A 25,072-nucleotide genomic window follows, 5' to 3' on the forward strand; every position below is an offset into this window, starting at 1 on the left:
CCCAGAAGTAGCACACTTCACTTCTACTCGCATTCCACAAGTAACAGCTCAGTCACGTGGCCACACCCAGCAACAAGAGAGGCTGCAGAATGGATGCACATCCGTTGTTGAAGAGGATTAAAGACAAGTTACATGATATTTGCAGGGCACATATCTGATAAATGTCTTGCATCATGAATATATAAAGACTCTCAACACAATAATTAGATAACCAACAACTCAAAGACAGTGAACAAAATATTTGAATAGGCACTAAAGCATATGGACAGATGGCAAATAAGCACATGAAAACATGCTCAACATCATTAGTCATTAGGGACATGGAAGATACCACAACACATCTGTTAGAATGCCTAAAATTGCAAAAATAGATGTTATCGATTATCAGTGAAGATAGGGAGGAACTAGAACTCTCATACATTGCTAGTATATGACTCTAAAATGGTACAATCAAGTGAAAACAGTTTGTCATTTTCTTAGGAAGTTATATGTATACCTACTGTATGACCCATCCTTTCTATCCCTAGATATTTACCCAACAAAAAAGAAAGCATATGTCCATACACAGACTCACACATGAATATTCATTGCAGCTTTTTTTGTAATATCCAAAACCTGGAAACAACCAAATGTCCAGCAAAAGTTGAGTGAATAAACAAATTGTATAATACCTGTCTGATGAAATACTGCTTACCAATGAAAATGAATGAACTCTTGAAATACACAAACAGCGTGGATGAACCTCAAAATAATTTCACTGAGTGAAAGAAGGCAGACTAAAAAAAGTGTATACTATATGATTCCATTTATATAAAATTCTAGAACGTGCAAATTAATATATTGTAACAAAAAGCAGATTAGAGGTTACCTGGGGAAAAGGGGATAAGGCAGAGAGGGACAGAGATGGGGGAATTGCAAAGGGATACAAGGAAACTTTTTGGAGTCATAGATATATTCTCTGTCTTGATTGTGGTGATGTTTTCATGGCTGTAGACATATGCCAAAATTAGTGACTTGTACACTTTTAGGATTTGCAGTTTACTGTATGTTAATTCTACCTCAATTTTAAAAGTATGTGCCTTTTTTAATGGATAATGAGGAGAACAGAACTTGGTGGTCAATCGGAAGTATCCTCCACATCTAGTTTCTTTTCGTCACGTTACTATCAAGTTCTGGGATATTCTGGACCACAGGAAGGGAGACTATGGAAGGAAGATTTCTGTTGGGAAATAAGACTCAGGAGATTTATCTACAGCTCTCGTCCCTGCCTCGAGCTCACGCGCTTCTCAAGCATCGACCAAGCTTCCTTCTCTGGTCTTGACTCTTTGCAGTGAACACATCCCGTCCTGCACAGTTCCATGAAACTCTCCCACCCACCACCAGTCCACAGTGCCAACTGCCAGAGACTTTGCACCCCAGCCTCAGCCCGCCTGCCAGACCACACCTTTCACTGTAGCCTGCTGGCCCCAGGCCCCACTCCAGTTCAGCCCACTGGACAAAGTTCTAGCCGGGTGGACGCTGACCTGGCCAATGGGGTGATTTTGCTTTCCCTGACACTTTCAACAGAGTGAGAAAAGTGACTGTATCTGCACCCCATTGAAGCTCACCTAAAACCTTTCCCCAGAATTCCAGTTAGCGTCGATGGGACTTTTTCTCTCAATACTCTTCCAAAAGATGTCTTCAAGTCTAACCCCTTCTGCAGCCACTACGCTCCTTCCCAACTGCACGGCACATTCGTTTTGGTGACACTTTGGAATCGTCCCAGGTGGAAGGCTGAGATATATAAAGCCATCATAAAAGAATTCTAGAGGGCTTGGGCAGGATTATTCTAAGAATTTTATCCATCCACTTCAAGCAATTTCTTCTGTTGATCTTTAGGATTACTACAGAAACAGGCAAGGCTTTTGCTGATTTATCCCAGAATATCATCCTTGTGGGAGCATAGTGGTGAGGTATCACGGATGTAAAGGTTTTTTTCCTCTGACTGGCTCAAAGTGGGATACCAGAGCTAAGTAAGAAATAAGCCTATGTAAGAATGAGAAGATTTAAAGATTATAATTGATTCTCATAAACTTAGTTGGGGAGAGCAGGCTTGCAGGGGGAGTGATTTTCATCTTCCTCCATCATGTACTCAGGCCTCACATGAGAAACACAGCGTACCACCCACCCTCCATTTAGAGGTGAGATTTTTCTTGGAGGGGTGTGTGTGTGTGTGTGTGTGTGTGTGTGTGTGTGTGTGTGTGTGAAGGATGCTAGCATGAGCAGGGCTAGATCAACGGAAATGGTGCTAGCTGGAGTAAATAGCTGCTGATAAATCAAGGAAATACGTGAGAGAAGAGATGGAGGATAGAAAATGCCAGAGGTTGACTAAGTCGAATTACACTGGGACAATGAGATCGGGGCGGTCCTGTTGACCGAAGGCCTTCCCTCTTGGGTTCTTGGAGCAGAATTATCAAAAACAAACTGCAGGAGAGCCTTTCTCCAGCCAGGATTCTTGATAGGCAGTCATGTGGGGGTAATTGCGCCTTTGTCTGGCTCCTACTCCCTCCTCGCCCTCAGACCCTCTGATTTCTGCCTGAATGGAAATAACTCTTGCTGCCATTAGGTCTTGGGGAGGCGTGGAGGGTGGGGAAGGAGAGGCGCTCCACCATCCTGACAAAGGCTCTGGTGGTTTACCTCTCCCCGCGTGAGACAGGCAGGAAGGAAGCTGGTGGTGATGGATTGTCCAGGACGGCAGGCACTGGGGTAGGTGATTTCTCCTTCAATATCTGCCATAACCCTTACAGCGTCCCATGAGATGGGAACTATTAACCCCATCTTCACAGAATAAGGGACCGAGGAAAATAATTTACAGAATAATTTAACCTAAGGAGGTTAAATAAGTTGCCCAAACTTCACAGCTACTACGTGATGGGCTGGAGAACTTTTCCCACACCTGCCCGAAGGTGGGAGTTGACTCACCTGCGGAAGTAAAGAAGCTGGGGGTCTGGGCAAGGCTTGACATCCTGAAACAGGTACTCAGTGATAAATGATACCCAGATCTCACAGACAGAGGTAGAGACAGAGAGAGCGAGAGAGAGATCTCCATCTTGTCTGCCTCAGACCATGTTGATGCAGAGCCTCTAATTTTCAGACGATTTACAAAAAAAACAAGGTCAGGTAGACTTCTTTTTCTGTAGACTCTCTCCTTTTTTGCTGTTTTTTTTTTTCTATGTTATTATAGACCGAGATTTTAAGATGTTTAATTCCAATCTAGAAGGCTATGAGATAAGCAAAACTCAGTAGCAAACAAAGGAAATTAATTTAATGCCCTCTCTTGAGGTCCACCCTAGCAAGTGTTCCACATCCTTTGGAGGGAGAGTCTGGCCACTGCCAGAGTCAAAAACTTCTTGACTGTGGCCACAGAAGGCAGACAGCGTTATTACATGTTCAGGCTGGCACACAGCTAAACTGCACTCCCCAGCCTCTTCGCAGGGTGATGTGGCCCTGGTCCAGCATCCCTCCTGCTCTGATCAGTTGAAAAGGAGCAGAATTGATCCACCCCAATCCCAGGTCTGGATCACAAGTCACCTGTGACCCTCCATGTGCTCTTCTCTTCCAGCCACTGGAACGATCGGACTCTGGGAACTGTCTTGAGAGCCACACACTGAACCTGGTGGAGTCACAGAGGAGAGGAGCCGCTTCTTCCAGTCGCCTCGTGGAGGAGAGCTGCCCGACCGGAAGTGTCAGCCTTGGACCATCCTGAGATCAGAACACAAGCTTGCGGCACATAAGGCAGCTACCATGCAGGGATTTTTCTGTTACAGCAGCTGGCACTTCCTTAACCCACACACCGAAGGCCGGGTTCTGCCCACCTTCCCAGGATCAGGATGGGAACCTAAAAGCACCAGACCTGGAAGAATAAAAACTGCTCTTCCAGAAAAAAAAAGACCTATGGATTTCTGAACCTCAGGACTTTCCTCTCCTGCACTTCATGTCCCAACTATAGGAAGTGTGGAAAGACTTTTTGGAAAACATTTTCTTTATCTGGTTTCGAAAGCAGCATCCAATGATGGCACCAAGAATATATATACCTTATTGGAGGGTAAAGTCTTAAAGTAAAACATTCTTTTTCAGACCGACTGTGGGAGAAGGTCAAAGGAAATTAGCGATCGGGTGAATGATAGGGTATTTAGGTAGTTTTATTGCAGAAAATAAACAGTAGGCTGAAAGTCCGCAGCCTCCAGAAATCCTCAAAAACCTGCTTGTGTGAATCCAGACGATTTATGTGGACCTGGCATCCATTGTTTGAGTGCAATATGATGGTTTAAAGCGCTTGAGGTGGTTTGAGACAGTTTTTCTCTTAAACACTCTAAATTCACCCTTCCTGCAAATGTGTTTAGTCTGGTAACGTGCACTATCTGAGCAACAAGTAGATTTCATTTCAGCATCTGTCAAATGCTGCAGATTCCAAATGGGTGGCACTACGTTTAATGAAGTTTGTTGAGTCGGTCTCCTTCATATTCCACGATGGGAGTAAAGTATACTATTACTTTAGGAAGGAAGGCTCAACATCGTTAGATGATGAAAGGGTTGGTGTGAAAGATAAGTCTTCTCCAAGGACATAAGAAATCCTGAAATAGGAGCAAGCAAGGAGGCAATGATTTCAGATGCACAGGACTTAGACCGAGACCTTGGGTGCAGATACCGCAGGGCTCTCCCAAGTCCTGACTTCAGCCTAGGTAACCGGGGATTATCACTGGAGTATCATTTACCTGGTCAGGGTGCAGAGGAGAAGATCAGGGCTCTCCCAGGGCTGACTCATGCATCCGCCCTCCTAGGGAAGAGCGATGAGACGGACTGAACAACCCATCTGCACCAAGACCTGGAAGAAGGGGAAAAACATGGAGAAGACGCACTGGGTCTTCAGAGCTGAAAGCCAGCACCCATGGATTACACTCTGCTCCCGGTGTCTTTAAGACGCTACAATGTGTGTGTGGCTGGCCCTTTAAAAACAGTTCCAAGCCAGAGATACCTCAGCCAGCAGAATTAGTTTGTTTTAGCAACTGCTTCCCGTGCCCTGGTCTCCCATTACTTCATCTGCATTCCCCAGATGCTGGCCCTGTCCGCCCCCAAGCCCGTGGCAGTTCCCCTCGTGGCTTTCGTAATCTCCCAGGGAACTCCCAGTACCAGTACGAGCCCTGTGCCCCGCAGGACGCCGCCTCCTGGGTCACAGGTGGAACCCGATGCCCTCACCCAGCTTCTCTGTTTGCAACCCTACCTGCCCCAGATTTCAGACCTGCGTCAGAGGCTGCCACAGGAGGAGGGGGGAGGTGACCTTGTCTGGTCCTGCCCAGCCCGGCCTCCACCATGCAACTCCAGGCAGCTGAGAGCAGTTCTGAATCCAGGGGTTGCTTAGGAAGGCTTCATTCAGAGGCCTGCCCCGCAAGGACTGTCCGTGTCTTTGCCCGGAGGCTCAGAGACCCGTCTGGTCGGCCTCTGCCTGCCCAGGGGCTCTGCAGCACGCCCTGCCTCACACTGTCTCCCACCACCAAGGGGTGGGCGTCAGAGAAATCCCCTTGGATGCAAGGGACAGAGGCCGATTCCAGTGAGCTTAAAACAGAGGTTACTGGCTGGGAAGTGACACCGAGTCCAAGGACGCAGCGGGCTTCAGGCAGAGCTGCATCCAGAGCTGGTCCAGATGCTCTTGTCAGGGACCTGTCTCTCTCCATCTCAGAAGGAGGGAGTCCACCCGACAGGCAGGACGTCTGCTAGAGGCTGGGACTTGCACCCAAATGCTTAGCAACCCCAGGGGAAGGGCCCGTCTGTCCTGACAGCTCCAGGGGGAAATGGCCAGAGAGCCGTCCAAGCGGCCAGTCTGGGCCACGTGCTCCACTCTGAACTGGTCACCGAGGCCAGAGGAAGGGATCCCCGTGGTCAGCCAGACCTGGGCCCACAAGCCCCCCCTGAGGCTAAGGCAGGGGCCGGAGCCACAGCTAAAGTGTATTGATGGGTTTTCTTTACAAAAACTCGGGCTCAGCAGTGGCCTCCCCTTTGCTGGGACCAGCTGTCACCCGTAGGCTTTATCTTCGTTGTCATGGACAACCACCCAAAACACCGACCTGCTCACCCCATTGTCCCAGTCTCCCCCTTAACGGGTCTTTCTCAGCGCCCTGGCCTCCTCACGCTGGAGGCCCCCAAGCTCAGGCCTTGACCTCTCTCCTGTCTCACCCGCACCTCCCCACCCCCAATGGTAACCTTATTCTGCCTGTGGACTCGAATGCCATCTCTGTGCCATGGGCACCAAGTTTCTCTCTGGAGAACCGTCCTCTCGTGGGCTCCAGACTCTACTCTTCCGCTGCGGTGACCGATAGGCATCTGGGGAAGACCCAGCCCCCAGTGCCTTGCCCACTCCGCCCCTCCAGCCCTCTCCTGGCCCCCCATTCTCACTGCCCTTCAGGCCAAAAATCCCACCCCACGTCTTTTTCTCCACTCTCTCTGTCCCACATCACGTGCAGGCTGTTCGACCGCTGTCTGAGCTCCGTTTCTCACCTCGTCCACCTTGGCCAGTCTGGGCCGAGTCATGTCACGTCTCACCAGTATGGTCACAACCCCCCACCTGGGCGCCGTCTCCTCCTTGGTCCTCTTTGGCATCCTCTCATCTCAGCCATCAGAATGAACTCATGAAAGTAGTCAGACGATGACTTCCTCGGGTCAGCACCAGAAGCGACCCTCAACTCACTCAGAGTAAAACTCGTACAGCTGTCTGCAGAGCCCCTCACCCCACCCTCCCCATCTCCTCTCTGATATGCTCTGCCGCCCTACCTTGTCCCTCACTCACACCAGCTCCCTTGCCGGTCCTCTGGCTCACTGAGCACAACTGTGCCTCAGGGCCTTTGCACCTGCGTTCCCCCCTCTGTGCACGGAAAGTGCCTCATTTGTGTGCCACATGTGATCAGGCCACCGAGAACCAGGGCGTTTCTCCTGCCTCCCAGGCCCCTCTGTGGGACCAGCAAGCTGTGTCCAAGTCCAACCAGTGGCGATGTTTAATGTCCCTTTTCTGCCCAGGGCAGTCACCGTGCCTTAGAGAATGCATTATTTTGGGAGAAATGATCCTGCCACATGGAGCCCTTGGAGGCTGGGGGAATGGGATGGGAGATGCAGGCAAAGCACAAGAATGCATCTCCCTCAGACTCCATGGATGAAGATGAAGTCAACAATTTCCTCCAATGGGCAAAATATGCATTTTCAAAAAAAGAAGAATTTGGATGCAAAAGGGGGTTGTTATAGAAACACACAAGGAAAGGAGGAGAGCGTGAACACAGTAAAAAATAAAATAGAATCAAAAACAAGAATGGGAGTTTCTAAGGTTGGAAATCACCCATAGCGCTGTAAGGAGCAGCTGAAATCAGACCGCAAAGAGTTAAGTCCAGTCTTAGCTAACAGCACCTACTGATAAGTCCAGGGCACACAGTGTTATTGTGTTAAAGATAATAGCAGACTTATTACAACAGAGAGCTCCACATACATTAGTGCCCACACAATGTCACCTGTCTGTGAATTCAGCAGAATTTGCTCACAGAAGAATACAGTATTGCCATTGTCACAGCTTAGAACTACACATTCATTAATAGAAATGGTATCTCTAGCACCTCTATGCAATACTCAGTCCCAAAAAAGGCTCATTACGGAATGTGGCCCCAGAGCCAGTAATGGCAGTCATTATGACAATGTGCATTAATATCAAAGGGTCTGTAATTATTTTTACATTCTTCCTGGTGTCATCAGTGATTCTCTAAATTGTGCACCTCTTTTGGTGTAGTCATGGGCCCTTAGAGCCTCTGACCATATGCAAAATTTATTGCAAGCTGTTGCAGAAGATATGCCTAGTAGAATGTTTATTAGCTACCATTTTGTTTCAAATTGAACCTCAGATTGTAGTCAAGGTGATTTTGCTATCATTTAGTGATATTTAGCCAAAATCAAATCAATCAAGTGCTTCAGAATTTATAATTGGAATGAATGTAATGAAGGCAACATCTCTCCTCTTCTCTATATTGGGTTAGGATGGTTTGAGCTCGCCACCAAAACTGGAGGAAAGGAGAGAAATTGATATACCCAAGAAAACTCAGTGGGAAAAAAAGATGACTTTGCCAGATTTGTGTTCATTGCTGTAGAAATTCATAATCTTACCCACATCCAGTTCTCCCCTCCACTTATAGGTGGGCCATGTCCCAAGTTCTAGCCTAGACATGACAATGGAAGTGTGATGGTTATTTCTGGGCTGAGTTATAGAAGAGTCTGTGATATCTTGTACCCTTTCTCTTCCTTTTCTGCAATGTTCTTGTGAAAATTCAGCAAGCTGTATATTTCAATGTGCTTTTCTGTGCATGCATTATCCTTCCATTAAAAAACATAAAAATAATATACATACAATGGAATATTATTCAGCCATGAAAAAGAATCAAATAATGCCATTTGCAGCAACACAGACGGACCTAGAGATTGTCATATTAAGTGAAGTAAGTCAGACAAAGACAAATATCATATGATATCACTTATTTGTGGAATTTAAAGCAATGATACAGATGAACTTATTTATGAAACAGAAAGAGACTCACAGACATAGGAAACAAACTTATGGTTACCAAAGGGGGTAGCTGGGGTCAGGGGGAGGATAGATAAATTAGGAGTTTGGGATTAAAATATACCCATTACTCTATATAAAATAGGTAAAAAACAGGGACCTACTGTGTAGCATAGGGAACTATACTCAATATCTTGTAATAACCTATAATGGAAAAGAATCTGAAAAAGTATATATATCACTGAATCACTTTGCTGTATACTTGAAATTAACACAACACTGTAAATTAATTATACTGAATACTTCAATTTAAAAATTAAAAATTTTAAAAAGTAAAAATAAGAGGTGGTCTTGAATAAATTTTGCCCTTCAGTTCTAAAAATTCTGCCATTAGCAGCTCCACTCACCAGGGTTCTTATTTTTGTTCATGGGATAATGAACAGAATGCCTTCTCCCTAGGCCCAAGGACCAAAGGAGGGAGAATATCAGAGTCTTGGTCAGAGATCCAGGTGTTCAGGATTCATTGAGGGAGCGCCTTATGGGAAAAACTGGTGAGGAAGGGAGGGAGTCAAGCATGGCAGGGAGAGAAAAGAGCTGAGCAAGGCTGTTGTCTTGGGTGAAGTCCAGCTCTGCCTGACCCATGGTGGGGGGGTGGAAGGAGCCCTAGGGCAGGGACAGAACTGCAGAGCTATCCCCCCGACCGTGATGCAAATGATCCCGCCTTTTGTACCCTTTTATCAGTCAGTCATTGCCTATGGGCCCCCCAACCTGGAGGGCAGTGAAAGTTTTCCTGACAAGGCTGTTCCCGTCAGCGGAGGGAAATGATTTGGAGAAGCATCCACCTCTGGGAACCAAGATATCTAAAACTGTGTGGACGGAAAACACAAATTTCCCAAGTCAGTCATGATGTTGGCAATGATGGTGAAGAAAGCCACAACTGCTTCCTGGAGCCAGGTTTTGACCTCTCATCCTAAGAAATCTACTACATCCTGAAACAGTGCCTCATCCACACGGAGTGTGAACTTCATGCGGTCACACTCTATGTGTGACCCAGATGCTTTGTTAAAAGGCTCTTCCACTATTGCGTCATGTTAGCAACTTCTGAATGGTGGGGTAGAGGGTCGAATGAATGATCTCACGGTCATGCACCCACTGCCACACCTCCTTTGCCACAGAGCGAGCCTTTGGTCTAAGGACATGTTGTGTATGATCCTGGGTCACGGACTCTCGGTAAGCCCTTGTATAGTCTAATGACCAAGGTCTTGTGGGCAGAAAAGACCAACCCATGTCCAGAATGTGCATCAATCCCAATGAGTGTGAATCACGGCTCCGTCCAGAATGGGAGGGAACCTTTGTGATAGACTTACCACAAGCGCCTTTTTGGTCTGCTCAAGGAGCTCGGCTTTGCTTAGCTAAGAGATCTGACTTCCAGCAGCACAGTTGCTAAATTAGCCTTGGTGAGCGGAAGCCCATGCTTTGGGGCCCATGCAGAGCCTCCTTCTCTGCCTTCATGCTTACTGCGTTCATGAGCCCGTTGCTCACACACTGGGGAAGCCAAGGGTGGAGGTTAACATCAACTGGTCAAGTCATCCTGTCTGTTTGGCTGTTGAGTACTCCTTACTGCAGTGGCTCTTGGCGTGTGAAGTGGCCAAGGCCCAACCTCTCTCCTGAAAGTTGTTTATGAATGAATAGGAGAGATGAATATGAGAAAGAATTCTCAGTTCATATGAGAGAGATCAAAAGCAAAAAAGGGATTCAAGCTGGTTGGAATTTTGACTAGAGGAAGTTAAATCCTCCGGAAATCTTAATTCACAGAGAGTACCCATCTAAACAACTTTTTTCTCATATGATTCAAGCCAATCTGGGAAGTACAAGGAATTCAAAACCTGAGAGATTAAGTCACCTAATTCAACCATTATCCATTGGAAACACCACCATCGACTGAGTCCTGAGAAAAATAACCACCATCCTGTACTGAAGGAACTTGCAAGCCTATTGGGATGAACTTGGATGCAGTGGGCCAGAAATGAACCACAGAAGGCTCAATGGCCTCATTTTACAGTGTTTCTCAAATTGCAGGTTTCAACCCAAAATTGTATCTCTTGTAGGAAGAATAAGTATTGTTTTGTGAAGTTGTGTTACTTTGGATGAAGCAAAATATATTTCGTACTGTGGTCAAAAAAATTGGAAAAGACTGCATTGAACATACAAAAAAATATAATACTTCAACAAACAAATCAAGCCAGCCTCCAACCAAGGGGCACGGAGTTAGCACGACATCAAGAGAAAAGTGAATGACCAAAACAGAAATGTTTCCAAGACTGATATAGCTATCTGAGACTGATATAGCTACAGATGTTTCTGTATCCTAAGGGGTCACATTAATGAAAAATAACACAGGTAACAGCAATAACAACAAAAAGAGCGTAATGCTTTTAAACGTTCTTTGATCGTGACCCTCTCTCAGGGTCATCTAAGAGAGATAAGTGTTTGTGCATGTCCAGAGTCACTTCACATCACAAAAGGACCTCCTCCAACACCACTCATACATGCTGAGCACTCACTTCTCCATAAAGTGGGTCTGAGGAAGTGGCTTTGATACACAGGCCTGAGCGGGGGAGCGACACACCAACCACAAGGGCAGAGGAGGCTGACGTGGACTTGAGATGCTTGCCAACGCTGCTTAAAGGACTGATCAGCACCAATCCTTATGTTGGCCACCAAGAAATCCAGGATTTCTTCTGTAGCAATCCACTCCACAACAATAACTCCCCTGATTTGAGAATTCCCCCATTATGGGTCAACAAAAGTATAAAATGAAAAGGAAAAAATGTATAGTTTTTCAAAGCACTTTTCATCCAGGAAGGGCTCTATATGAGTCATGCTTCATACTTTCCTTCCCAAAGGGTCCTGAGAGCCTCACCCTGCTTATCACTGCCTCCCATATGGGAAGCAAAGATCCTTGTTAGGGACTCCCGGGGGCCCCAAGCCCTCAAACAGGGCTGGGTTGTGTGCAGCCTGGAGAAGAAGGATATTCATGCTTCTATCTACTGCTGAGATGCTGCAGTTCCAAAGTCTCAAGCATGTCAATAGCCATAGTTTTATGCTTGGTTCATAAACCAAAACTGAGCTGCTGGAATGTCAGGGACTCGAGTCACACTGGACAACCGGAAACACAGCCAGAACTGATTGCAAAGGGGGAGTTGGAAAATCAGTTCAGGAGTTTCGCCCAGAACTTGCCTGCACCGCGTCCTCCCCCAGGAGTCTCTTCCCTCCCACTCTGTGCTGGCCTGGCTGCTTCTCACTCTCAGACTGCAACACAAATGTCACCTTGTTGGAAAGCCCCTCCCTGACCACCCACCTGAGCCAGGTCACCCATCAACGTGCTCTCAATGCATCACTTCCTTCACAGCGCTGATCACAATGAATAATTATATGCTGATCGGTATGTTCATGTGTTTAACACCTGCCTCCTCAGGTGACCAGAGGCTCTAGAACAGCCTGTGGGGTTCACCCCGGACACCCAATACACGGTCCCTGGCACCCAGCACTCCAAGATAGAGAATGTTTGTTGAAAGAGCAAATGAGTTCCCTTTATGAAATTGAAATTTCATTACCTGTTATTTACCATTAAGCAGTTGGTTTGCTATCAAGTTTTGAAGAGATAATCACTAGTATCAAAATATGAAGTGTTTAACGTACACTCGTGTTCCTAGTAGCATTGTTTGCAGTAGTCAAAAGATGGAAGCAACCCAAGTGTCCGTCGACAGATGAGTGGATAAACAAGTGTGGTCTATATGTACAGTGGAAAATTATTCAACCATAAAAGGGAAAGACATGTTGGCACAGGCTGCACCATGAAGGAATCTTAAAGACAGTATGTTAAGTGAAATAATCCAATCACAAAAGGACAAAGACTGTGTAATTCTACTTAATATGAGGCACCTAGAGTAGCCAAATCCATAGAGACAGAAAGTAAAATGGTGATTACCAGGGGCTGGGGGCAGGGAGGAATGGGGATTTAATGTTTAATTGGTACAGAGTTACACTTTGGGAAAGATGAAAAAGTTCTGGAGATGGATGGTGATTATGGTTACACAAAAAGGTGCATGTAGTTAATGCCAGCAAACTGCACATTTAAAAATGGTTACGATGGTAAGCTTTATGCTATGGGTATTATAAAAAAATAAAATTTAAAAAATATTTTAAAATATTAAGTGTTTATTACTACTCAGGTGCATGCTTTTGGTGTTACGGCAGTATAGGGCATATTTTGTATAAATGTTAAAAATACTGAAAATGTCGGTCCTCTATTGAATGCAAGTTTTGTATTCTGGCTGTGATTTCGGTGGAGCTTTCATCTCCCGCCTCTTCTAGTTGGAGAGGCCCAGTGTCAAGCTCAGTGTCAGACACACGGCAGGAGCTTAGAAATACTCATTGTATGGCTGCTGGAGGTCCGATAGGATGCAAGGGTGAACAGACAAGTGGGTAGATTAATAAAAGGATGTCCATGATAAAAGAAGTTGTTCAAAAGTATGTTATGGAAACTAGAATTCATATCCTAGATTTGATAGATTTTGGTAGTTGTGACACCTATGTCCTCAAATCACTTCATTCCTTTTTCTAATGAAAGGTATATAAATGATAGATATTTTTAAATAATCAAATCTGAGGGGAATCTTAAATAAGAAAGGCAGAATTTGAAATTGTATGACACTCTTTCTGAAAGAAGAGTTTCATTCCCAAAGATTCAAAAAAATCATAATCCTCATTTTAACATTTACAAGTTAGCCATTTTTTATCAGCCACATTTTACAGGAAAGATCATTGGAGCAGAGAGAGATAAGGACCCTGCTTAAGAGCATGTGACAAGAAAGTGACAGAGCCGGGGTACAAGCCAGAGCCTGTCTCGTGAACCAAAAGTTCTACTAGCTCTAGCTCTTCCTCTTAAAGAAAGAAAGATAGGAAGGAAAGGGGAAGGGAGGGAGAGAGAAGGGACAGGAAGGGAAAGAAGCTTTTAGTTCAGCTTCTTAAAATTTAAAAGCCAAGTCATAATCAACTATCTGGTCTAATTTAATGCTCACATTTTAATAGAAACAACTTAGAGTGGAGCTTCTGTGAACCCCAAGCCCACGTCCAGTCCAAGTCTGAGTCTTGCCAAGTGAAGTCTCTTGTTTCCCAGGACGCTGGACCCCGCAGCTGCCCTGAGAGCCTGGCCAGGGGTCCCACAACATCCAGCGCCTCGCTCACCCTTCCTGTAACAGAGGATAACTTCCCTGAAGACACTCCACAGTTTCCAGGAGGCAGCATTGTTCTCAAATTCCCATTTTGGAGTTCCAAAAGACCTCATTTCCTCTGGCCGTTCTTTCCCCTTCTCAGGCAAGCAGGGGAACAACATAAACCCTTCCAACCCCTTTGCTCTGGTTCACCATCTCCTAAGGGACCTTACAAAATACACTGAAAGTGGTTAAGACACCAATATCCTCCGTGAAGACGCTTTACCACCACAGGAGCACAACCAACCTCGGTGTGGTGTGGAGGGTGTGGAAGGAGCAGGGGCAGGGCGGGAATGAGGGGGAAATCACAGAGGGAGGAGCCTTACGAAGAAAGTCCGTGATACTGGGTCTAGATGATACCAACCCACCCGTAAAAAAATTGATCAGGTGCACTCAGAAGTGTCATTGAATTAGAATTTATTCTAATAAATGTTTTTATGATTGATGTCAAGTTAATCTAGTTTATACATAAAGACAATATTTATAAACAGTAATTAAAAAAAAAAAAAAAAGAGAAGAATTTGAGGGCGGGGATGGTCTGTGTGTACTAGTACTCTGTTCTCCTTGAGAAGTCATTTATCATCATTGCTGGGGTTTCTGCCTGGTCTTTATCCTTTAAACAAGTCTGAGGAGGGCTTCCTGTACCTTAGGGAAATGATATCTGAGTTAGTCTGGGCAGACACCTGCATCTCCGGGCTCGTGTTAGAGATTACACTGAACAGACCTTCCTTTTTCCCCTCTGACAGTGCAGACCAGTTCTCAGTAATGGGAAGAGAGGTCAGACCCCGGGACCGGTCACAGGGGCCCAGGCCATTGCACACCTATTCTTCAGGATCAAAGTGTTGGCAATCTCTCTCCCAGTGGTGAGGCTGAGAAATCATAAAATTACTCTTGGGTGTCTTGCCCTTATTTTATCAGTTGACTTTGTAAAGAATTAAAAAAAAAAACCAAAACATAGAACTTCCGACTGGAAAATGCAAACAAAAGAAGGAAATGATGGAGACACTATGATTTTCGAGCTCTCAAGAAAAGTGCAGCTTTGGTGAAGAAGGAATTTCAAACTTTCCCCTCCTCCATCCACTTCATCATCCTAGTGAGGTCAGGGTAGGAAACGTGCTGATCTCCTCAAAAGAAAAGACTAAAGATCAAGAATTTCAGGGGTTTTGTTTGTTTGCTTGTTTTTTCACTTGATACAATTTGCTTGCTAATTTTTTTAAAATATACATTTTCACAAAAAGCTGTATGTACCCCCATGTTCACTGCAGCATTATCTACAATAGCCAAGATATGGAAGCAACCTAAGTATTCATCAATAGATGAAAGGGTAAAAAGGATGTGGTATATATACAATTGAATATTATTCAGCCATTAAAAATGACATCTTGCCACTTGCAACTACATGGATGGACTTTGAGGGCATTGTGTTGAGTGAAATAAGTCAGACAGAGAAAGACAAATACTGTATAATCTCACTCGTATGTGGAATCTTCAAACACACACCCAAGCTCATAGATACAAAGAACAGATAGTGGTTACCAGAGGCGGGTGGTAGAGGCTGGGTGAAACAGGGAAAGGCAGCCAAAGGTACAAAGTTCCAGTTATAAAATAAATTAGTCATGGGGATATAAGGTAGAGCTAATGACTATAGTTAATAATATTGTACTGTATATTTGAAAGTTGCTAAGAGAGTGGCTCTTAAAAGTTTTCATCACGAGAAAATATATTGTGTAACTACATATGGTGACAGAGGTTAACTAGACTTATGGTGATCATTTTGCAATATATAAAAATATTGAATCATTACATTGTTCACCTGAAACTAATATAATGTTATATGTTGATTATACTTTAATAAAAAAAGAAAATAAGCCATTGTTCAACTCTGAAAAAAATACGCATATACATTTTCAAATAATATGCTCAGTACTCATCTTTAACTTCCAGAATCCTTTTCCGACGAAGCACCTCTAAACTTAAAGCATTAGGTCCAATTACTAGTCTGAAAAAGTAGACTCTGTCTATTGTCTAAAACATCTGGTAATTCAGGGCAAGTTGTGTACTTATTGTACGTTTATCAGACATATCCTGAGTTTGGGGACCTCCTATATTTATCTCTCTTTTTCCAAGACCTCTGCTTCTTTTTTGCAACCACCGTACTGGGTTCCTTCAGGAACCATTAACACAACTTCCCCAGAGAACAGTCGTGGGTAAAATAAAGTCGCACTGAAAGTTGTACTCAAAGTTACACCTGTCTGGCAATAGTGTTGATGAAGAAGCTCCCAAGATGACATAAGGGGGAGCGATGGTCAGAGAATCGGTAACCAACGACTCTCGGGCGTTCCGACTGTGGGAAGGTCATTCCTGGTTTCTCAGCTCTGAGTCAAGAACTGTTGGCTTCTGACCCTTGAGCTGTGGGCCCAAGGTGAAACCTGATGTGACCCTGGCTCTAACCTCTGCACTTGAACTTGGGGATGACCGCGAGGGCCTGGTGGAGCTGACCCGCCAGAGGAGCAGGTGAAGGGCTGCGTCGCCACCTCTTGAGCCGCCCGAGGCTCTGAGACGGTGGTGTGCGCAAGGTCTTGCTGTTTACTCCTGAGTTTAAACTTCAGCCTATGTTGCTTACCAACAGAAAGGCCATTGGTTCTACGACTTGGTTCATCCATCAAGGTCGGTCCAGGCCGACTTGCAGCAGAAAAGCTGACTCTCTTTCACCAGCCTAAGGCAGCTCCTTGCTGAGCAGCAGCAGGGGTTACAGAACTCCCCGGAGGCAACAGTGACACCGTAGCGCACTGGTCCCCTCTGAGCTCTCGGCCGGAAAGCACTCAGGCTGTTCAGACCACGGCCGGTGGAGAAAACCTCCGGGGGTGACTGACACCCTGGAGACAGGGGCGTCCCTCCCACCCCACGAGAGATCAGTGGGAGGGGGTCCGCTCTGGGAACCTCTCTGCTCTGTGTTCCTTCCCAGCCCCCTCCCCTCTCTGAGGTGCATCCTCCAGAAGCTCTCTCTCACCTGATCAAACCTAGGTCCCCACATTAGGGAGAAAGGACAGGAGCTCTTTCTGTCGCACGGGACAGACAGCAGTAGAATCACCATCCTCTTTGGCGGTTCTGGACTCCTCACTGCCGACCCTATGCGATTCCCCTCCACCCCCGGCGGGGTGTACTTCCCTCCTCTCCACGCTGGGCTCAGCCATGCCACTCGCCCTGGGCGATGCCATGACAGCAGACGGCATGCAGGCAGAGGTTTTGGGAGTGGCGGCTCTCTTGCAATTCTGCCATCCTCAGGAGGACAGGCCAGGGCTGGTCTACTGTCCCAGGAGCAGCACAGGAGACACTGCAGCCAGAAGCCTTTCCACCGGAGCCCAGGCCCTCAGACTTGTAAGACCTAATAAAGGGTTGCTGTTTTAAGCAGTGGCGTTTGGAGAAACTTTGTTCGATAGTATTTCGAGGCCACGGTTAAGGAATACATCCTGTTAGGTTTCCCCACTGGGGCCCGCGGTGACTACTGCACTGCAATTTTGATTGAGGATAGAAGAGTCCTCAGAGCCAGAGGGCACAGGGAAGAAGGAAAAGTAGCCTTTCCCTTATTCTCAGCCCTTCCTCAGTGGTCCCCCTTCCCAAATCTCACGTAAATGGAGGAGGGGCTTCTACAGAGGGTAACAATCCTCCAGCTCCCTTCATTCAGCTTTTCTTTACAGCCCAAAGTCCTGTAATCTTGGGGGTGGGGTCCCTGGACCCCCCAAGAACTAATTGGTCATTGACATCTGTTGACGGTCATCAGCGCTTGGCCAGCACCGTCTTACTGTCGGGTTGCAGCACATGCGTTACCCACAGAGGGTGACAGGAAGTGCTTCAGAAAGAGATTCTGACACACGGCGGTGGTGGAAGGCAAGGTAGCAAAGCCCTAGCGAGGCAGCAGCCCCTTTCCGTGTTCTGGCTTCCACTTGGTCTGAGGAAAGAGAGCGCCAGTAGGTGCTCGAATGATGAAGACCACGGGGGCAGGAATGTCTTAACACATGCCTCAGCCCCCTGCCTGTTCTGTCTCCCTGATGTCCTTCCCGCCCCCCAGGTCATGGTCTCACCTCTCAGGAGGGAGGAAGGTCTTACCGACAGCAGAGTTTTGTCATCCTCGATGCTACCCGGGCCCCCTAGGCCCAGGCTCTGCTTTCCGGGCCAGCTCTTTCTGGCTGGTTGCCCACCTGCTCCCCACACCCCAATCTGAACACACGATGCCTCTGAACCTCTGTGAACATCAAGTATCTTCGTCTGAAAACTAAAACCTTCCACCACTGCATTTCCCCCCTTATTTTATTTTGTTTTGTTTCCTTGAATCCTTCTATGCAAATCCAGAAGACCTTCAGTCTTCTGTCTTCTCGGTCATCAAATCTTAATTTTGCATCTTTCCCCGCATTTTATCCTTTCATTCAGAACAGATGCCAATTCGTGTTTTCTTGCTTTAGCTCCTCCTGAAACCCCACGTGTCCCACAAAGGGTTTCATCAGGAAAAGCCGCTCATCACCTTGGACCCATTCTGCACTGAATTACTGACGCCACTCATGCTGCTGGATTTCAAGTTCCTCGATAGCCAGGAACTTCGTAATTTGTTTGGTTTATTTCCTCTGCTGTGCAGTTCTGTGTTCGTTTACTACTCCAAACACAGAATAATGAGGGAGTAGCAGTGTGAAACCCAAAGGCAGAAAATGGGGATTTTTCTTAAAAGGCACAGAGAGAAATTGGGACCTTTTGAATTATTCTGGTGCCTTTTCGCTCTGAAAGAACCACAGAATTTACCCTTCTAGCATTTGGCTCTGGATGAACCTAACGTGGAGATGGATGGAGCAGGAGGGGGAATCCAGAAGGTGGGTGAGTAGCCCCCGGGTGAGGAACGGTTCATTCCTGGGAAGATGGCACCACAAGCCCGTGCTAAGGGCCCAGCAAACGCCAAGTGTTTGTCCCGATGACCGGAGCCTCGCCGGGCAGCAGGTCCAGAGAAGCAAAGAGAGTGTAGTGCACATCTTCTATCCTCTTCCTGCGACCCTCCTGCCCCAAGTCCACCCTCCCCGGGCCTTCGGCCTTCCCCCCTGAGGGCTGCCATTCCACACACTTCTGTCCTCCTTGAAGAAACTTTCTGTCCTTCCTCTTGCCAAAATTCCTTTCTATTCACTCTGGTAGCTACAGTTTACTGGGTTGTTCAGAACTTGACAGACTTGGAGCAAACATATTCCGGAGCTTTAAATAAAGGATCTCATTTAATCCTCGCAGCAACCCCACAACGAAGTAGGCGTTATTAGCATCTTCCTTTTACAAAGGAAGAAACAGGAGCCCTAAGAGTTCATAACTTGCCCAGAGTTACAAACCCAGCTGAGATCTGGACCCAGCAGCTTGACCCCCAAACTGGCCTCTCTCTACTGCTCGGCACCTCTCCTTCGTGGCGGCCAACCTGGCCGAAGTCTTCGGGCGGGTGCAGCCCAGGGACGTGAGGAGTTTAGGGGGTGAAGGAGCCGTCCTTCTAGGGAGGGGCTTCCCCAGCACCTTGGAAAGCCTGGCGCCTGGCACACAGTTTGTGCTCAAAGAATATTCGACAAACGAAGGGGCGTCTTGGCAACAGCCACCTTCTCCACCCCCTGGGCAGAATCCTGCCCCAAGGTTGCTTTGTCGAGGTCTTCCAGGAGCCCCAGAGGAGACCAGGCCTTGGCCCAGCATTTCCCAGAGGCTACGTTTGCGGGAGGATAAGTGTGAGTGTGTAAAGAGCTCTCGTCTGTGCAAAGACGTAGGACCTGCACTTCTCCAAACCTAAACTTCACCACCTCTGAAGCTCCTCCTTTCCCCTGATGTTGGAAGATGTAGCCTTGCTAATTCATGATGATTTAGTCAATTCGAGATTTCTTTTCAGTCCCTTTTAGGTAAATACTTAGTCAATTCATATTTTGCTCCCCGTGCCTTGTCATTTCCTTCTTCCCCAAGATGATCTAAGTTCTGGGGAGAGGAACATTTCTACTCTAAGACCGAAATTATTTCTGAATGAAATGTTTGGAGGAGACTATGGCCCTGTTAGCAGTAAATCCTGAATGGAGGCAGACCCGCGGGTCACGTGAGGTCGGCACAGGGCTGCCCAGGCAGGCCCAGGCAGGCCCAGGCCACCTGCCACCAAGTGGGCAGCCCACGGGGGCATCCAGAGGCCAGGCTGAGCCAGAGATTCGCTGAGCTTTCCAGTACTTTCTGTGATTATGGCAAAGAGACCTTAGATGCAAACACACGTTCCAACGCAGGGGAGCGGTGTCGGAGTGTCCTCTGTCCCAGGAAACTGTCGTGCATCTTAACATGACTCGTAGGAGTTGGACAGTCAGACTGGCTGAGCCGCGTGGGAACTAAAATCACCCTGGACCTTCTGCCCTGTTTTACGCCCTATGTTAGTTAAGGGAAAGAATAAGTATCAACATTTCTGTGGCTTAACACAATCAAAATGTATTTCTCACCCAGATAACAGCCCAACACAAGGGCTCCCTGTGGGCTGGATTGGTTCATCTCATGATTCTACTATCTCCTGACAGACGGGGGGAAAGAGAGTGGTAAAGTCGTCCCTGATTCTTAAAAGCCTCAGCCCAGAAGTGACAAGTTTCACTCCCACTCACGTTCCAGTGGCTGTTCCCCCTGCCCCGCCTCCCTCCCTCTGTGCTCCCTCCACCGTTGACCCAGTTTCCTGGGAGCTGCAGGGGCCTCACAGTAAACCAGACACTCAGGGGGAGACCACACCCTCAGCGGCGCCAGGTGGGGGACGCAAACGCTGGTGGCAAATAAAGCCGGGTTAAAGTCCCAACTTACCTCTAACATGCAAGGTAACCTCGAGCCAGTTACTTCGCTTGGGAGACAAGCTACACGTAAAGTGTTCAGCACACCCTTTGGCTCACGTTAAGTGCTGAATAAGTGTGAGCGATCGTATTTGCTGTCGTCTCCTGGTCAGACTGCAGAGGCCAGAGGAAGGTGCCCAGACCCGGGGACATTTGCTCATGGCCACTGGAACCACCTGCATGGCACGCGTCAGGACTGGGGAGAGGGGTGCACACCCTGTCCCTTCGTCACCCTCCTTGGAGTCCGCACATCTGGAGGAGGAGCTGAAGCAGACGCAGAGGCAGGAAGGAAGGGCCAGGGCAGGGATGCATGTGGGTGTAACAGAGGAGAGGGGCCGAACAGAGGGAGGGAGAGCCAGGGGCAGCAGGTGAGGGCTGGCGGGGAGGCCGAATGAGGAGCAGGGGCCGCAGGGAGGACCCGAGAGCGATACAGGCCCTCGATGTCTCCCAGCCCAGCCCCTGCCCACTTCTCAGAGAATGGGCTACGGGTCTTGGAAATTATCCTTGTCTACGCTAGGTTCCAGGTCATGATTCTCCCAAGTACTCATCTCAGAAACACACTGTTATTCACCACGTGGGTTGAGCTCTGTCCCCCCAAGAAGAGATGTTGACGTCCTAACTCCTGGCGGAGGTGAAAGTGACCTTAATGGGAAATAGAGTCTTTCCACATGTAAGTTAAGATGCAGTCACAGTGGAGTCGGGTGGGCCCTTAATCCACTGTGACCGATGTCCTTATCAGAAGAGACACAGGGACAGGCACACGCCGAGGGGGAAATGCCACGTGACACGACAGAGGAAGAAGGAGGACAGCCAGGTGGCCACAGCAGCAGAGACTGGAGCGCTGCCCTGTAATCCAAGGAACACCAAGGGCTGATGGTCACCGCCAGCCGCCGGGGTGGGGGGTGAGGAGAGTCCCCCCCTGCGCCCCCAAGCAGGAGCTAACCCTGCTGCCGGCCTCCGGAGCTGTGAGAGGGTAAAGTCCCGTTGTTTTAAACCACCTAGTTTGTGGGGCTTTTTACAGCAGCCCTAGAACACTAATACAACCCTCCTGCATTTACCAAATATTATTGAGCATGGATTATCCGCCAGGTATTGTGAACAAAACAGATTTGGGTCTTGGCTTCGTAAAGCTACAGTCTGGTGGGAGAAATCGACCTTAATTAAATAGCTAATTATGAAAGTCCAGGGTGCCCCCTCTCCCGTTACCCCAAATGTGAAGGAGAAATGGGGTCTTAGTCACTTTTTATCCCTAGATCCTAACACAGTGCTTGTTAGGAAATAAAAAAGCTTCATTAAAGGTGGACCACGCGAAGCTAGGCTACCCTGAGATCAAGCTCTCTGTAGAATCATATTCAAAGCCACACTGCCTCCAAAAGCCTTGAACAATGATGCAAGTCTTTAGTCAAGATTCCTTGACGAAGTGGCGGTGGCGGGGGTGAGGGGGTTTACATCACAGCGCACAGCAAGAGTCTCTCCCCAGAAAGTTCCATTCTCGGTGCACCTGCTCCAAATTCCTTGCCCTCTCACCTGCCTTTCTCTGGAGGTCTTCTCAACTCCTGGTCTTTTCTCATGCAAAGTAATTTAAACTCTCTGAGCTTCTCAAAAAGGGTTCTGCTTAGATGCTGGGAGAAGGGTAAATCTATTTGATATTTAGACTTCATATTTGTTCTTCTCAGTAACTGGTGAATTATCAAATGAATGCACAAAGGACCAGCTCCAAGGGCCTCAGGTCTTTGTTTTTAGCAAAGTAGGAACAATTCTGAGTTATGTAAGCAGACCTAGAAAGCCCAGAACTCTATTCAGGTGCCCTTCCTCTAGGGCGGGAAATTAACTCCTGTGAAGCGTCTCTGATATCTGGGCTAGTCTCTGATCTCGTGGCTTCTCACACGGGACCTCTGATATAATAGACACTTTTGCATTTCCCCCGATTTGACTCCAGATCACTGCTTGGTCAAGGTGCTCTGCTGGCAGCCAGAAATGAGAACCTGGGCTGGGAGTTCACAGATGTGTGCTCTTGGGGAAGACCCTCCAGGTCTCTGAGCCTCAGCATGAATCCACACAGAGGGAAAGGATGCTACAGGAGCCCCCTGAAGGCCAGAGCAAGCTGCGGGACGCAACAAGCTTAGGTAGCAGGAAGGGAGGGTCAGAAAGACCAGCCGAAGAACGGAGCCCTCAGTTCCAGAATCTTCGAAAGTTCTCTGTTAAACAGGACTTAGTGATTTGCTTCAGCTCATCATCATTTCTTTGGTAACAGTTTACTTAGGAGATTCCTTGAGCAGCCAGCACCCTTAGAAGAGCAAGGGACCACGACCCAAGGCTCTCAGCATATCTGGCCCAGCAGAGGCAAAGTGGCCAGCAGAGAAATCTGGAACCCAGGAAACTCACGTTGAAATGCCGGGGAACCTCCAGAATTGGGCTTGACACGACCTAACACCTCAGAGTGGCCAGGAATTGCTACCTTCAATACTCTAATGCCTGGACTCCTAAATGTCGTGTTGTTACTATTTATTGGGTGTGGATTGTGATTACCCCACTTGGAACAAATTCATTTGGTGTGAATTTTGAGTGTCATATGTACAGGACTTTCACAAGAATAACTGTATGATTCAGCATTAATTAAACTATCCTTAAAGTGAAATGTTCACATCAAGTCATATTTCTTGGATCCTTAAGCCACTGGCAGAGCCTTTATTGTAACTATGATTATTTATGAATTGTGCAAGTTATTCTCAAATACGTGCATTCACAGACTTCTCCCAACACCCAGCTCCCCTATCTATACATCACTGCTGCTCTTGCCAAACAGATTTGTCCAGTCAATACCTCCATGTCCTAATCTTTAAAGATGTCACCTTGCGGGGCTTCCCTGGTGGTGCAGTGGTTAAGAATCCACCTGCCAATGCAGGGGACACGGGTTCAGGCCCTGGTCCGGGAAGATCCCACAGGCTGCGGAGCAACTAAGCCTGTGCGTCACAACTACTGAGCCTGTGCTCTAGAGCCCGTGAGCCACAACTACTGAAGCCTGCGAGCCACAACTACTGAAGCCTGCCTGCCACAACTACTGAAGCCCGTGCACCTAGAGCCCGTGCTCCGCGACAAGGGAAGCCATCGCAATGAGAAGCCCGCGCACCGCAACGAAGACCAAACGCAGCCCAAAAAAAAATTAAAAAAAAGATGTCATCTTGTGTTCGCAGCTGTTAGCCCATCAATACACATAAAGATTTCTGAGCTGCTTCTATAGCAGTGAAATATATCATATTTTTACACCACATTAATCTCAAGGACCATCCAGCTAGGAAAGCCCTCAGGATCTTTTCTATTATACCCCAAAAATATTCTCTTGATTGCTTATCACACAATGGTTGATTCACCGCTAAACAAAATCGTATTTTAGAATGTGAACGTTAGAATCAGATTACTTCGAGGGGAACAATATTGTAAGTCAGATGACTTCATATGAGCATATTTAGTGTATCACCTCAAACATGCTGATGCCAAGTGAAAAATGGAAAACCATGCAGATATTTGTCATATTCCAACCAGACACTGGATAGTCTAAACACACAGTCCATCAGTTCTCTGGTGCAAATGGGAATGAGCAGAGAGAAACACAACAACACTAGAGAAGATATTCAGGAAAGAAACGCAAAATGGTAAATCATCGTGGTGCTGACACTTTTTGAACTTGACCTTAAAGATCTCAACAGCAAAAGGGAGTTATTTTTAAGTGGGTCAAACTATAAATTTAATTTATGTGGTGATACGGACCCAAAGCAAAGGTGACACACATATATAATTTTGAGTTAGACAACTCATTTTACTTATTTTATTCATTCCACTCCAACTTTTGACATTTGATTAGCCCTCTTAGTATTCAATTTCCAAACCCCTAGAGCAGATGCCTAATGTCTACTGAATCCTTTTTAATTCCATAGTTTGTGTGTGTGTAAAACACAACGTAAGGCAGGGAAGTGAATAGTTTTTTGTAAAGTACAAGATCCATGTTAACGCACAGTCTTGTTGGCTTTTATCGGGAGACAGTGTGAGTCTCCTTGAGACATTGTCTCGCTCGAGCGCATGATGGTGTGATGGATATGATCTATAACGTTCATTTCCTTCATGCGTTCCTTGCCCTATTGGAACAGGCACGGGATGGTGGTAATCCTACGAAAACTCCACATGATTTGTTTATTACTGGAGGTTTATTTACGGCTGTCACCATCACCTGTATCCATTAGTAACCTCACAGGTTCTTAAAGGGACACTAGTAACAATACCTGATTTTAAAAGAAACTCTCCTGAATTTTAGTAAAAGCCCACTTGAAAGGTGTTTCTTTGCTCCACTTCTCCACTGCTTTCCCATCCCTTTTAAGAACCATTTT

At 46.9% G+C, this 25,072-nt stretch overlaps 1 protein-coding gene across 1 annotated transcript in view; it reads right to left on the minus strand.

Moving 5' to 3' along the window:
* The window catches only part of LOC309615300 (uncharacterized protein), a 171,267-nt gene that overhangs the window by 86,113 nt on the left and 60,082 nt on the right, over positions 1-25,072 (minus strand). The window lies entirely within an intron of this gene.

The sequence above is a fragment of the Balaenoptera borealis genome (genome assembly GCF_965194805.1).
Source record: "Balaenoptera borealis genome assembly, chromosome: 17".
Classification (NCBI taxonomy): Eukaryota; Metazoa; Chordata; class Mammalia; order Artiodactyla; family Balaenopteridae; genus Balaenoptera; species Balaenoptera borealis.